Source organism: Halichoerus grypus, chromosome 5 (genome assembly GCF_964656455.1).
Source record: "Halichoerus grypus chromosome 5, mHalGry1.hap1.1, whole genome shotgun sequence".
Taxonomy (NCBI): domain Eukaryota; kingdom Metazoa; phylum Chordata; class Mammalia; order Carnivora; family Phocidae; genus Halichoerus; species Halichoerus grypus.
The window spans coordinates 13359881-13373128 of NC_135716.1; the positions used below are offsets into that span (position 1 = coordinate 13359881).

General features: G+C 55.3%; 1 protein-coding gene across 6 annotated transcripts in view; it reads right to left on the reverse strand.

Annotated features, from left to right (window-relative positions):
• Positions 1–13248, reverse strand: part of LOC118530831 (uncharacterized) — a 250586-nt gene that overhangs the window by 181515 nt on the left and 55823 nt on the right. For 3 of the 6 annotated variants that reach the window (XR_013447685.1, XR_013447684.1, XR_013447686.1), the window contains exon 2: positions 2533–2894. The exons of the other annotated variants lie outside the window; for them this stretch is intronic. The gene's annotated coding sequence lies outside the window, so the exon portion shown is untranslated. The remainder of the gene's footprint in view (positions 1–2532; positions 2895–13248) is intronic. 6 annotated transcript variants of the gene reach the window in all.

Here is a 13248-nt window from a genome sequence, read left to right on the forward strand (position 1 = left end):
GGGCTTGGAATGGAATAGTACCTGCCACACGCCCTGCACAGAGTGTGGCTTAAGAAATGGTGTTCATTTCTCTGTCAACGTCCACAGGGTACAGCCCTGCAGATGTGGGGCAGGGACTCAGCGGCCAGAGAGGAGGGGCCCAGCGGAGCCTTATTCCTCACCAGGACCCTTCTGCATCTTCCGATGCAGAGCCCACCCTTGTCCTCCTGGGAGGAGCAGGAGATAACCCAGACCACAATGGGTTTGTTCTGGGGAGCAACCGATAAAAACAGAAGCGGGGTTCTGGGTCATGTGATAAGCGGGGGCACAGCTGCCACAGCAGGAGGGTAGGAAAAAAGAGCAAGAAGAGATGCAAAGGCCTGGGGGCAGGGCTGCGCCCCCGTGTTCCCAACTCTTCTAGCTGAGGCCCTCAGGCCCCCAGGACTGTTCTGCTCACCACTGCAAACCCAGCCAAGCCTCCCCATCCTCAGAGTGCTCCCACCTTCAACAGCCCCCTCAGATGATTCCCTTCCCTGCCCTGCTTGGCCGTGGTACGGTGGGCGTCACACCCATCACAGGGGGCTGCAAATCCCCACCTACCCAAGGGCACAGGCTCCTCGCAGGCTGTGAGCCTCCAGGGGCTGGACCGCAACCCCGGCCCCACTTCATCCTGCCTCCTCACACAGGAGGGAGTCCTTACTGAAAGTTTGTCTCTCCCGGAGGACAGAGAGGGTACCCAGTTCTGAGGAGTCCAAGAGCATTCCTCAGCAGACTGTGCTACACACACACACGCATGCACGCGTGCGCACACACACACACGTGTGCGCGTGCACACACACACGCCCGCGCACACACACACACGCCCTTCTAAAGACCTCGAAGGAAAAGTCTTTACCCTTCAGCTGAATTGGCGTGATTCAGCATAAAACACCAGGCAGCTCCTGGCTTCCTGCTCAGTGCTCTCATGGATAAGGAACCTCGGGCGAGTTACGTGGCCCCACGAAACCTCCCAGTTCTCCGCTGTACAATGCGCACACCATTGCCCCCCTAGGAGGACCGTGGGCTGATGAAGTTATATAGATGCTCAAAAAGAGAGCACTTCCCTTTTGTCTGTCCTTTTCAGGAACACCGAAATAAAGCCACTAAGAGCCACCCTGTGATCTGATCAAGGGAGATACAATAAATAAGTCGCCTCCAGACAAACCTGTTTCCTGACCTCAGAGAGACTGCTTTCCAGGGTGGGGAAGAAAGACACGAAATCACACAACCTGTGTACGTGAGCAACACATCACAACACATCTAAGCGCTCTGATTGAGAATAGTGGGGAGGGACCATAGGGACCTTATTTCCACTAGGAGATCAGGGAAAGCCTCGCTGAGAAGTGCCACTGGGCATGAGTGGAACCGGGAACTCAGTCAGAATCAAACCCCAGGCCCCACCTCACTGCAGTCTTGGCAGCCACGTGCCAGGTGGTCCCAGGTGACCTGCACCAGGACACTGGAGGTTTGAGCTGCCATTCTCCCACGGGGAGCCCAACGCTAAGGCAACATCCCTCCAAGTCACCAACATCAGAGCTGCAAAGTCAGGACCGGTGAGGTGGGGGTGGGGGGGCCAGTCCTTCTGCTTGCCAACTGCAGAACTGCCATGGGCCTTTGCGGCCAAGTCCAAGTCTGACTGCTCCCTCCCTCATGCGGACACAAGGCTCCTTTCCCTTGCCTGTTACCGCCTAGCCACTCGGCCTTCCCACAGGTCCAGGGATGGTGATCTTCGATCAACCGTCCATGCCAACCAGTACCCCGTGTGAAGTCCAGCACGACCCACCTGACTCTGGTTCACGGCCCACACAATACCCACCCTCCCCAGAAGCCTTCCCCCGAACCACAGTGACCCCACCACGTACACAGTATCTGCTGTGTGCCAAGCGCGAGCATCTATTTTGAGATCCTCGACACCAACCCTGCGAAGGATGATGACACATCATTTCTACTGAAGAGAGAGAGGGAAAGCATCCAGCAGTCACTTGGCCTGAGTCACACAGCAGGTATGGGGCAGAGATCCCAGCCCAGGCCTTTGGCTCCACGGGCAGCCTGAGGACTCTCAACAATGTGTTTCTCGCTCTAGGCACAGAGCCATGCATACTTTCCCTATCTACCCTCAACGTCTTAACTCATTCACCATCACACCTTAATGCCCGTTCCACAGCAGACACAATGCTCTGTCTTCAAAACTCACTTCAAGGCCCCTGTGGTCTGGTGTCCGGAGACAGGCCCACGAGCCAGGCAGTCAGGGAAGGCTGATGGGCACGATGACGCCCATCAGCACAGGGAACCGGGGTGCTCCAGGGAAGCTCCTTTCAGTTTCCAGCTGTCTCCCCCACGCACCCAGCACCCGAGCACACACGGAGGGAGGTCAGTAAATGCCATCTCCCCTTGAGAACCGGCTCTGTCACCGTGACTTCTGTCCCCCCCAGCCAGGCCAGTGTCATCGAAAGCCCAGGTGAGCACCTGATAGAACACACAGGAGCATGTGCACGAGGAGGGGACGGGCCTTACATTTCACAGGGCGCCCTCGAGGAGGCTGGCAGCGACCCAACCAAACACTCATGCGGAAATAAGGGCAGAGATCTCAGGCGTCCCAGGAAGCTGCGGTCCTCTGTCCCCCACAGGCATCCAGGTGCAGGGATCCGCCAGGCGCTCAGCCAGGGCCTTCCTGAAAACCGCCATTAGCATCCAAACGTGTGCCGGGTGCGTGTGATTCCAGAGAATGCTTCCTCCACGGTCCTCCCCCAGGCAGCTGAATATCACTGTAAATCCACAAGGCTCCGGAAATCCTTGAGTGCAGCTCCAGGCAACTGATAAGGCATAGCCATCGTAAGGGGCAACTTTTTAATTCCTTTCTGGTCCAAAGATCAGGCCTGGGGATGCAGAGAAGAAAAATCAATCTTGTTACAATCATGGACCCAGAGCAGTAGTCGTGTCCTTCTCCCTTCCTTATATTTGACCCTAATATACTTAGAGGGGAACTCACTAAAAATAATGCCCTGTAGGTCTGATCCCCAAACGGAGGTGAGGCAGGAAATCGGGGGGCCTTCAGGGAAGAGTCACTTTGCACAGGCACCAAAGACCTCTCAGATCCGGAACATTCTACTGCTTGGGGCTCCCCAAAACTACCTGAGAGGTATGCCCATTATAAAGAGGAGGAGAAAAGGTTCAAGAAGGGGTAGGGGGCCAGCTTAGGCAGTCAGCAGTTGGGCCAGGCCTGGCACACAGTCCTGAGCTCCTCTGCAGGGCTGAGAGGTCCTGGCAGACAGCTGAGGGGGTTGGGGGTCAGATGGTAGGAAGTAGTTCTTTGTTTTGTTTCTTTTTAAAGACAACCGCAAAGCTCTGGCATCAGGCCAGGCCTCCTCCTGCACCACGAGTGTCTTCGGGGCAGGGCCTGGGGCCTTCTCCTTTTTGTATTCCTGTGCGCAGCAATCACTGAGCACCTGCTAGGTAGGTACCCAGGACTGTTCCGGCCATGCGGGGACACTTCTGCCTCCCCAGCATGGCGTACTTCAACCATCCTCAAGATAACTGAAGAAACACGTGGGTGCATGATGCAGAGGGCTCGAGGTTCAACAGTCACCACCCACCCAAAGGTAAGAACGACTGCCCCCTACGGACGGCCTACCACTCACCCTGAAGGCTCAGGCCCACCATCTGATACAATCTCCCCACCACCCTGGGACTCCTGCCTCTATTTTCCAGATAAGGAAACAGAGGCACAGGACGCTGCCTTGCTCCGAACAGCTAAGAGTGGAGCCTGAATCTGGAGCCGGAGTGTCTCCCAATTCTGTGGGACAAATGAGGATGCCCACCCGGAGCGACTGTACCTACAACTACCAGGCATTTCACGGGCATAACAATCCTCATTTACTCCTCTAACAACCTTGTAGGTTACAGCCTACTCTTACCCAATTTGAGAGATGAGAAACCAGAGGCCCAGAAAGGTGAAGCAAACTGCCCAAGGTCACGCAGCTGGAAAACCACACATCAGAGATTTGAAATCAGGCAGCCTGGCTCCAAAGCCCACGAGCTTGGCCATTTCAGCAACGGTCATCAAGAGCAACTGCTTCGTTCCTGTGGTAACTTCAAATACTTAGTGGCATAGCACAACACAAATTCATTATCTTACACTTTTGGAGGTCAGAAGTCTAGCGTGGGTCTCATCCAGGCATAATTAAGGGGGTTGGCAGAGCTGTTTCTTCTGGAGGCTCTAAGAAAAGTCCGTTTCCTTGCCCGTTCTACCTTCCAGAAGTGGCTCCCGGGAGCCTCAGCTTACGGCTCCCTTCCTCCATCTTCAGATACAGCAACATGGCACCTCTAACCCTGCTTCCACCAGGATACCTCCTTCTCTGACTCTATGGCCTCCCTCCTCCACTTTCAAGGACCCCTATGATTACACGGGGCCCACATAGATGACCCAAGATCGATAACCCCAGCTCATGGTCCTAAGCTTCAATCTTAGCTACAAAGTCCCTCTTGACATGGAAGGCAGCATATTCACCCCCAGGTCCTGGGACCAGGGCATGGACATCTCTTGGGGGGCCTGCTTCCAGCAGGAGGGGCAGTGACTTGTGGTACCAGCCCCAGTCAATGGCAGGGGGAGAGGAGGAGGGACACAGGCAGGGCTGGAGGCACGTCTGTTTTGTTGGGTCCGGTACGTTAAAGCTCTGTCACCTGGGGAAGAATTATTACATGGTCTGCTGGGTATCACTGCAGCCAAGCAGTGGACACCCCCACCCTGAGGAGGTGGCCCCACCACAGTCTTCACCCGCAAGAACTCGGGGTGCTGCACGGCACTTCCCTCTTGGGGAGCATTTTCACTTCCTCTGCTACGTTGATTCCCTTCTAGGCATTTGCTTTTCCTAACGGATCGGCCAAAATAAAAAATGATGGTCAATACCCAGGACTGGCTTCTTAGGTGGCACTGGCGTCTTTTTTGTAAAAGACTTTATTTGAGAGAAAGAAGGAGAGAGAGAGCATGAACAGGCGGAGGGTCAGAGGGAGAAGCAGACTCCCCGCTGAGCAGGGAGCCCCACGCGGGACTCGATCCCAGGACCCCGGGATCATGACCTGAAGCTGAAACCAAGAGTCCGATGCTGAACTGACTGAGCCACCCGGGCGCCCCAATAAATAAATCTTTTAAAAAAGTAAGACGTGAACACATAAGCAGGTTAAACGAATCTATGCTGTGAGAAGTCAGGACAAAGTGATCCTGAGTGAAGTGGGACAGACGTGACCGGAAGGTGTCAGGTGCGGTTCCTGATACGCTCGTGACCTTCCATTCATGCAGGTGCTGGCCACACACCCATGTGCCGTCTGTGAACACTTACCAAGCCATCCACATACTTAGGATACACGGATTTTCTAGTGCATGTCACACCTCAATGAAAAGTTGGTTAACGTTTTTTTAGTGTGTCCTGTGTAAGTACGCTGCAGACTCCAGAACAATTCTCAAGGCCTGGGAATCGGCACTTGACAGCTTTCTCTGCCCCTCCGTACTTTCACGGCCCACTGCCTTGCAGCTGACCCTGCCCCCAGAGGGCCGGGAACATTCTGCAAATAAACGTGTTCTGGCCTGGTGGCACGGAATCCTGCTTGGAACTGCCCTACAAGAAAATACAGCCCCCAGCCCCATTCTCTTGGCTGAGTCTCTCTCTCTCTCCTCTGCCTCCTGGGCTGTCTGGCCCAAACAGGTCATTTCCTTCTTGACCCTCCCTAGTTCCACCAGCTGGCCCCCCTGCAGTGGGCATTTTGAAGAAAAACAGAAAGAGGCCGCCTCCATTTCCTACCCAACACTTGAGACCGCACGTTTGTACACCAGTAACCCTTAAACGCGGGATGCACGGAGGGATGCTCTGGGAACTGGAAGATTCCAGGTGTCCTGGGTTGGCCCAGAGCGGTGCATGGGGGTCCAGGGCACGGACTGTGCAAAGCCGGGTCAGCTGGCCCCTGTCACCCACGCATGAGAGAAGCACAGTCTGCAGTGGGGGCCAGAGGGAGCATCTCCCAGGTGTGCCTGGCTGCATGCTGTCCCCTCTCTGCTGCTCGGCGTCCCGGACTCCATGGGTATGTGTGCACGCATGCGCTCTCCCTCTCCTCCATCTCTGCTCTTGCAACAGCGATCAGTTGCATTGTCCACGTCAGCCGGAGCAAGCATCAGCAGATGGTGACCTCAACACCTGTGGACGCTGGCCTCGGGCGGGGCACAGCACCAGCCATCGGGCAGGACACAGCAGCTCCCGGACACTCTGAGCGGGCCCCCCCACGCTTGGGAGGTAGGATTTCTTCGACGCTGATGCCACAGAAGAGGTGTCTACTTGATCTTTCTCTGATGAAGGGAGAGGCAGTGATTCTGCTGGTCATAGTCACACTATCTCTCTGTGATACCCCGAGAGCTGGGGCCCACCTCACCTGGGAAGATAAATCACGGAGATCTATTCCCAGAGAAAGCAGCGACTGTCCTCCCGCTGACAGACTCTATTTTTGCTTCATTTCAGTTTCTCCCCGGCATGTGCTGGGAAGACACGGATCGGCTGCTCTGGAATTCCCAAGCCTCCAGCACACACTCCCCCTTGCACTCACCTGATTCATCAACCAGGGGATGCAGGGGGCAGGGGGCATGAGGTGGGGCTTGTGGGCAAAATAAACCAGGTATGAATCACGATGCCGTGGTCAGTCACTGGCTGTGGGCACACCCCTTAAGCTCTCTGAACGTGTTCCCTTGTCTACTTAATAAAAATAAGGAATGGAAAGGCATGTCCTCTGGGGTCCACACGTGGATGAGAGGCTGTCTCTGAGACACTCAGCACGCACAGCTGCCCGAGGGGGGCTCACAGCTCACATGGACTAGCAGCTTCAGACAGCCCGATCCACCAGTACTTTGGTCATTCCCACCAGTTAGGCATGAGAGGTGCAAAGTGAGCCCAGTCCCGTTCACTCATGTTAGTGAGAGTCTGATGATCCTCTGCGCTGTGTCAGACACCGTGGGCTTACACAGGAGGGGCAAGGGAGCCCCCCCAGCATGAGCCCTTCTACGGCCAGGTACCCTCACCTGACTCCGTTAAGGGAGCCCTGCTCACAGCGCTGACGGACACTGGTTAGAGCTGGCCTTCAGAAATACCGGCATTCGGGTTCAGCCAGGCTCCAGAAGTCCTGCACGGCACTTGGGAACTCGACATCTGCTCAGTAAGGGTTGGCTGGAATAATGCTGGGAGCTGGAAATCACGCCAATTGAGAAAGGCAGGATCCTTGCCTTCAGGGAGCTTCCAGGCCGTACCAAGAGACCCAGGGAAGTGAACGTGCAGACAGTGCATGTCCGTAACTGAGCACACTGGGTGGTGTCCAGGCTGTGATGGTGGTGTGCCCGGAGCCAGGGCAGAGGAGGAGAGACTAGAACCTACCGGATTGAGAGGCCCCTGCACGTCAGAGTGGGAGAAACCTTGGAATAATCTGGTTCGATTCCCTCACTGAGCAGCTGAGAAATAAGGCCCAGAGAGGTAAAGTGATCTGCCCAGGGCCACCCAGCTAGGACCTGTGGGATGCAGAATGAGAAGCAAATCTCAAGTGAGAAGGAGAGCTGGACACACAGCACCTGGGAGGGGAGCGGCTCCTTAACTCGGTAGGTGCAGGGTGCTGTCAGCACAAGGCAGCATGAGCAGAGGCTTGGCAGGGCAGGGAAGAACCACACCTCCTGAGGGCTTGTTCAAGAGCATGGGCCGCAGTAAGTCATGTCACCTCAACAACGCTGTGAGGTGTGAACCCACGTTCAAATGAGGACGAGTGTCAGAGATCAGGCTGAGATACGAGCCCACGCACCCTGCCTCCAGAGCCTTTTTCTTTAACCACGAGGCTGCCCTGCCACAGAAGGGTAATGTGGGGGGACAGACTGGGGACAGGGTGACCGGATAAGAAGATTCCAGAAGACAGAGATGCCGGAAAGGTCAATGAACAGAGACTCCCCGGGCAACATGCCCACCAGCCTCAGGGCTGTCGTGACAGGAATGGGGAGCTGGTCTCCCCAAAAACCAACTGACCCCGACTGCCTCTCCCCACCTGCAGGCGAGAGGACAAACCTGTGAGTGGTACCAGTGAGGACGTGGCACTTCCCACAAACTGTCCTCCAGACACGCGAGAACTGAGGCCCCGAACAGGTTCAGGGATCCGAACTGTCCTAACAGCAGGTCCCTGGGTTCCCTCACAGTGACCTTCTGTGTCATTAGCTAGAACAGACCAGAGAGGAATAACAACAGCAATATTTAGAGAGAGAAAGAGAGGCAGACAGAGGGCAGGGGAGGGGTGGCTATGCCAAGTGACAGACCCAATGTTTACTACACAGCCGTGACACTTGGAGCTTCACTTCTGGAACCCCCATCCATACCTGCCAGATGAGTCCTGCCTCACAGAGTTGGGAGGGATCAGAGTTGGCCTGTGTAAAGCCCTTTCACATAGTAGGTCCTCAGTGAAAGAAGGCTTCCACCTACTCAGCTCCCCGCCACCTCCCTCTAGAGCTTCAAGGTGATTCAGATACTGAAAAGGGCTGAGAAAAATCACAAACACTTTCCTTCTACAAATGACAAATCTTTAAGGTCTGGGAGTATTTTTTGTCCACTTCCTTTTGTTTGCCTTCGCCCACAATATCCCTCCAGGAAAGGTCAGCAAAGACCCGAATGTCCATCAGATCCCCATGAAAAAGGGGGCAAAGTACCCTGGAGCAGAACCACCAAACAATGACTCAAGGAGGCAGTTGTTCACAGAACAGCAGGACCTGCCCTTGAAGACAGAGTACAGAGGTTCTCAGGCGTGCATGTTCTCCAGGAAAGGAACTTGGGAGACTCAAGATCTCACGTGGGCCCCTGCCTGCAAAGAGCTTCACATCTCATTAAAGAAACGGGCCAATGAGAAACCATCCACTTAAGGACTACACCAACAATTGCAGCCCACGTGCCCTGGGGCCTCAGGGAGCTCCACACGGGACTGCCACTGTTTCCATGACGATCACGTGGGCCCTGAGAGGGATGTCAGTTGGGAGGAAGGAAAAAGATGCTCAGGGTAAGAGCAAGGGCTAATGCTCAAAACAGCATTGACTAATCGCCAATCACAGAAGAGATCCCTGTAAATCCCCCATTTAATCCCCATTAATGATCACAACCTGAGGGACAGGACTCCTATCCCAAAATGACAGAAACAGCAGCGTGGGGAGAGCAGGCCCCTTGCCCAACGTCACACAGCTAGCAAGGGGGGAGGGGGGCGGATGGAGCCCAGCACCACGGGCTGCACGGTCCCTAGGGTCCATGCCTGCCCCAAGCCCCCGCCTCCCTTTAGCATCTGGATCCCATTCTGGGGCCATTCACTCGATTCCTCAAAACAGAGCTTCCCACCAGGCGACCCTGCTGTCCCTGCCCTTTCCCACACCCCACAGCTCACACATCCCATAATCACCACCTTTGTTCCAACTCCTCTTTAAAACCTGGATTAGCTGGGCTTCCGGGGAGGTCACGCTGTGACTCTGGAATGCACTTCTGACTTCCACGGAAACCGGTCTTACTTCAAGCCACACAGGCACATGTCACTAAGTAAACCAGGGCCATCTACCTTGCCCCCAGGACGCGGATGAAACCCAAAGTGGAGGGAGTGGGGCAGGAGGAAGAGACCACGGAACAGAAATCCAACGGGCTGGGCGCGAGGCACAGGGAGCCCACGCTGCCAAGCTGTCCCCCAGGCTTGCCAGGCAGGAAAGGAGCTGTGTCCGTCTGCCCGTCTACCAGCGAGCCCTGTGGGGAGCCCTAGTGGCTCCCACTCTCGCCCCCTGCCCCCCCACTCAGAAGGTGCACCCCGCCATGTCCCAGCTCACCAGTAGTAGGGGGTCAGGAGCTGCAGAGTGTCCAGGCGACCCGAACACTAGGGAAAGACAGCAGAAGGGAGGGAGGGGAGAAAAGGGAACAAAAGCAATCAAGAAGCAGCAGAGATGAAAATTCACCAAAAACGTGTCAGAATAGTAGTCCAGAAAAGAAGCCTGACAGGGAACTCAAGTGTCCAGAGCTCTGTGGACCTGGGTGGCATTCCAACATTCGTGGTGGTGGTGGTGGTGGTGTGTGTGTGTGTGTGTGTGTGAGAATCACTCGCACCTCCCGAGGGCCTACAGGGCAGTAAGCACACAGAAGGCTTCTCTGGGCCGTGGGCTCCCAGCTGAGTGGCCCTCATGATCACTGGGGGCTTGTTCCAGTACAGACCCCCGAGGTCCACGCACAGCAAGGCTGGTCAGTGGGCCTGGGCTGGGGTCGACTCCACAGGTCCTCCAGGTGGTAGGGATGCAGGGGTGCTGCAGAACTCACTGGAGAAAGCCCGGTCCAGGAGTGAGCCTGCAGCCTGAGATGAGTGTGGGCACCTGCTGCTGGGCGTGGTGGGAGGCGGGGGCCGGGGCCTGCCCTCACTAGCATCCTCTGTGCCGGCCCGTGCAGGGCTCCTGACGCCCAGGGTCTCGCACTGTCCCCACCCAGCCCTTGGAAGTCGTCCCAGGGTGTATCTGGCAGATGAGCAGCTACGGCCCACCAGGGCGGCTTGTCCAAGGTCACCGAACCAGGACCAGCAGAATCGGGAACTTCCTTTTGTCTCAGAGAAGAAGAAAACAGAAAAGGAATGCATGCACTCTAAACTCTGAGAACATAGGGAGGTTTAGAGGAGACAAGAAAAGGAGCAGAGTCCTGAGTGCTCAAGACTAGCCACACGTGGCCACACTCTTGCGATCCTTCAGACGGGCTCCAGGGAGCACGTGGCCTCGGTGATCTGCCTGGCTGCCACCCACGTCACACTGGAGGAGACACGGATTCGGATGGCGGAAGAAGGGACCACGAGTGACTTTCCACAGTCACGTGGCCAACTGACCCAAGACTTGACCAGAACCCGGTCCCCTGACTTCACGGTCACCACAGGGCCCTCGGCAGCCTCGGCACAGCTCAGCGTTCCTGCTCCCTCTCCTGCAAGCTCGCGGGCACCCGGAGGGTCACGGCCAAAGCGACGGTGCACGGGGAGAGCACCGCAGCGCCTGGGCACACACCAGAAGCAGAGGACCTGCCGTTCGGGAGGAACCGGGTCGCCGGACACGTCTAATCATGTCGCTCCCCTGGCTCAGACCTGCAGGCTTAGTCAACGGCCTCACAGTCAGGTCCAAGGTGACACCCTGAGCTACCGGTATGGAGCACCCTGTAGGTCAGAGGCTGCATGCCCCTCGATCGCTCAGTGCCCCTACGTAGACACCAGTCCCGTCCCGGCACAGGGGTGACAAAACCACAATCCCAATAACACAGGGGTAATAACACCAACTGGGACTAAGGCCCCACAGTCCGAGCTCTTAAGCTTTCAGCCTCAGCTACAGCATCCTCAGCACTCCGGCCACACTGGACATGCCACTTGCTGACCCTCCTCGGGGGCATCTGCTTCCACTGTCCCTCCAACTGTTCAGCCCTCTTGGTGAACTTCTACTCATCCTGCAAAGCCCTTTCCCTCCTCTGTGCAGCCTTCCCAATTTTCTCATCATCCCTCTGTGCCTCACAGCTGAACCCACTGCTGCCCCTCCCTGAGGACTCCCACAGCATAGTGACAGACACCATGTGGATTTTAACTTCCAAGCCTGTCATCTCCTCTGGCCCGATGGCTCTGCCTGGTACCCCAATAATCAGCCCTGGGATGTTCTAAAAGCATGCAGGCCTCACTCTCTCCGCATCTCCGGCCTCACGCTGGACTGCCAACATCTATAGGTAGCCCTGAGCTTCCTCCATTACAATCTGCGAGGGAGCGGCCCGAGGACAGCAACTCTATCATCCTTAAATTCTTTATCTCCCAGAACCTAACATGGCATCAAGCAGATGCTCGACGAATGTTCACACTGGATATTCATTTACCGTGTTAGTTACACTGTTTGGCCAGAATGATGGAGACTGTTTCTAATAGAGAGACGGCAAAAAGATTCCAAAAGAAAAGTGGACGATGCCCAACCGATTCCCAGAGGGAGTGGAGCAGAGAGATGCACGAAGATTCTGGAAGGGAAATATCCCCTTTGGAAACCCAGGCTCTGTTTGCATTCTGCCTCCATTATTCACTGTGTACCCCAGGAGGCTTATTTAGCATTTTGATGGTCTGCCTTCCTTCTCAGAAATTAACAACTGTCTTTACTTCACAGGACTGCTGGGGGGATAAAATGAGATAATCCATGCAAAGTGCACAGCGGTCCCTCACACACAGAAAGCACTCAATAAATATTAGCTAATATTACTACCCATGGCCACCCACCCGCCCACCCCCCACCCCCCACGGGCAGCTCAATACCTGAACATTAACCACTGTCATTTCTTAGCAGCCAAGAATGCAGCGGAATGGTAAACATCTTCCCTATGCTTCCAGAAATTAAAAGGGGGTCTCCTTTCTATTCATTTTCCGAATTAAGGATGAGAAAGTGTCGTCCTTGAGCTAATTCAGTGCGCCAAGCACACTCAGGTCATGCAGGTAAATGACTGGCAGGGGACACACGGTGTGTGTCATGGGCTTTTCGAGAGTCTGCAAGGAGGAACGTGTATTCCGTCTGAACTTGCCTGACTTTCTCTAGAACCCTTGGGAGGACACACCCAAGACCAGAGGCAGGCCCATGTCTTGGGACACCGCAGACATGCTGGCGGGACAGCCCCATGTCCTTGCCTAACCTGGGCAGGAGAGCCAGAGCTAGCCAACACCAGCAAGCGGAGAAGAGAGCAAAAGCTGGGGCGGAGACAGCAGCTCAGTCGTGCAGCCAGCAACCGAACCGAGAACGCACAGGGCTTCTCTAGACACTCTGCTCTCCCGACTCTGGATTCCTAGAAGATCAGAAGCAAAGGGGTGGGAATGGGGACAAAGAATATAACTGAACCCACATTGGGCCAGTGACAGCCCTGGACGTAACTTCACCAAACACCTCTGCAAACTCTCCTGATGGCACTTGGAGCGGGGGGGTGGTGGGGAAGCAGGACTTTTCCCCTCACGTGAGACCTTTAGAAACTGAAAGAGTCGAGCGAGGATTCCAAGCCAGGGTTTTCTGACTCCTTCCATTAACATTCACTGCCAAAGGACAGGGATGACATTCTACGAAAAGGTCACTTCCTACTTTTCAATTTCCGTAGTGGTTGAGGTTCTTTTTCAATAAGCATATATTTTTAATACGATCAGGAAAAAATATGGATGTTTTGCTTGGTTTTGCTT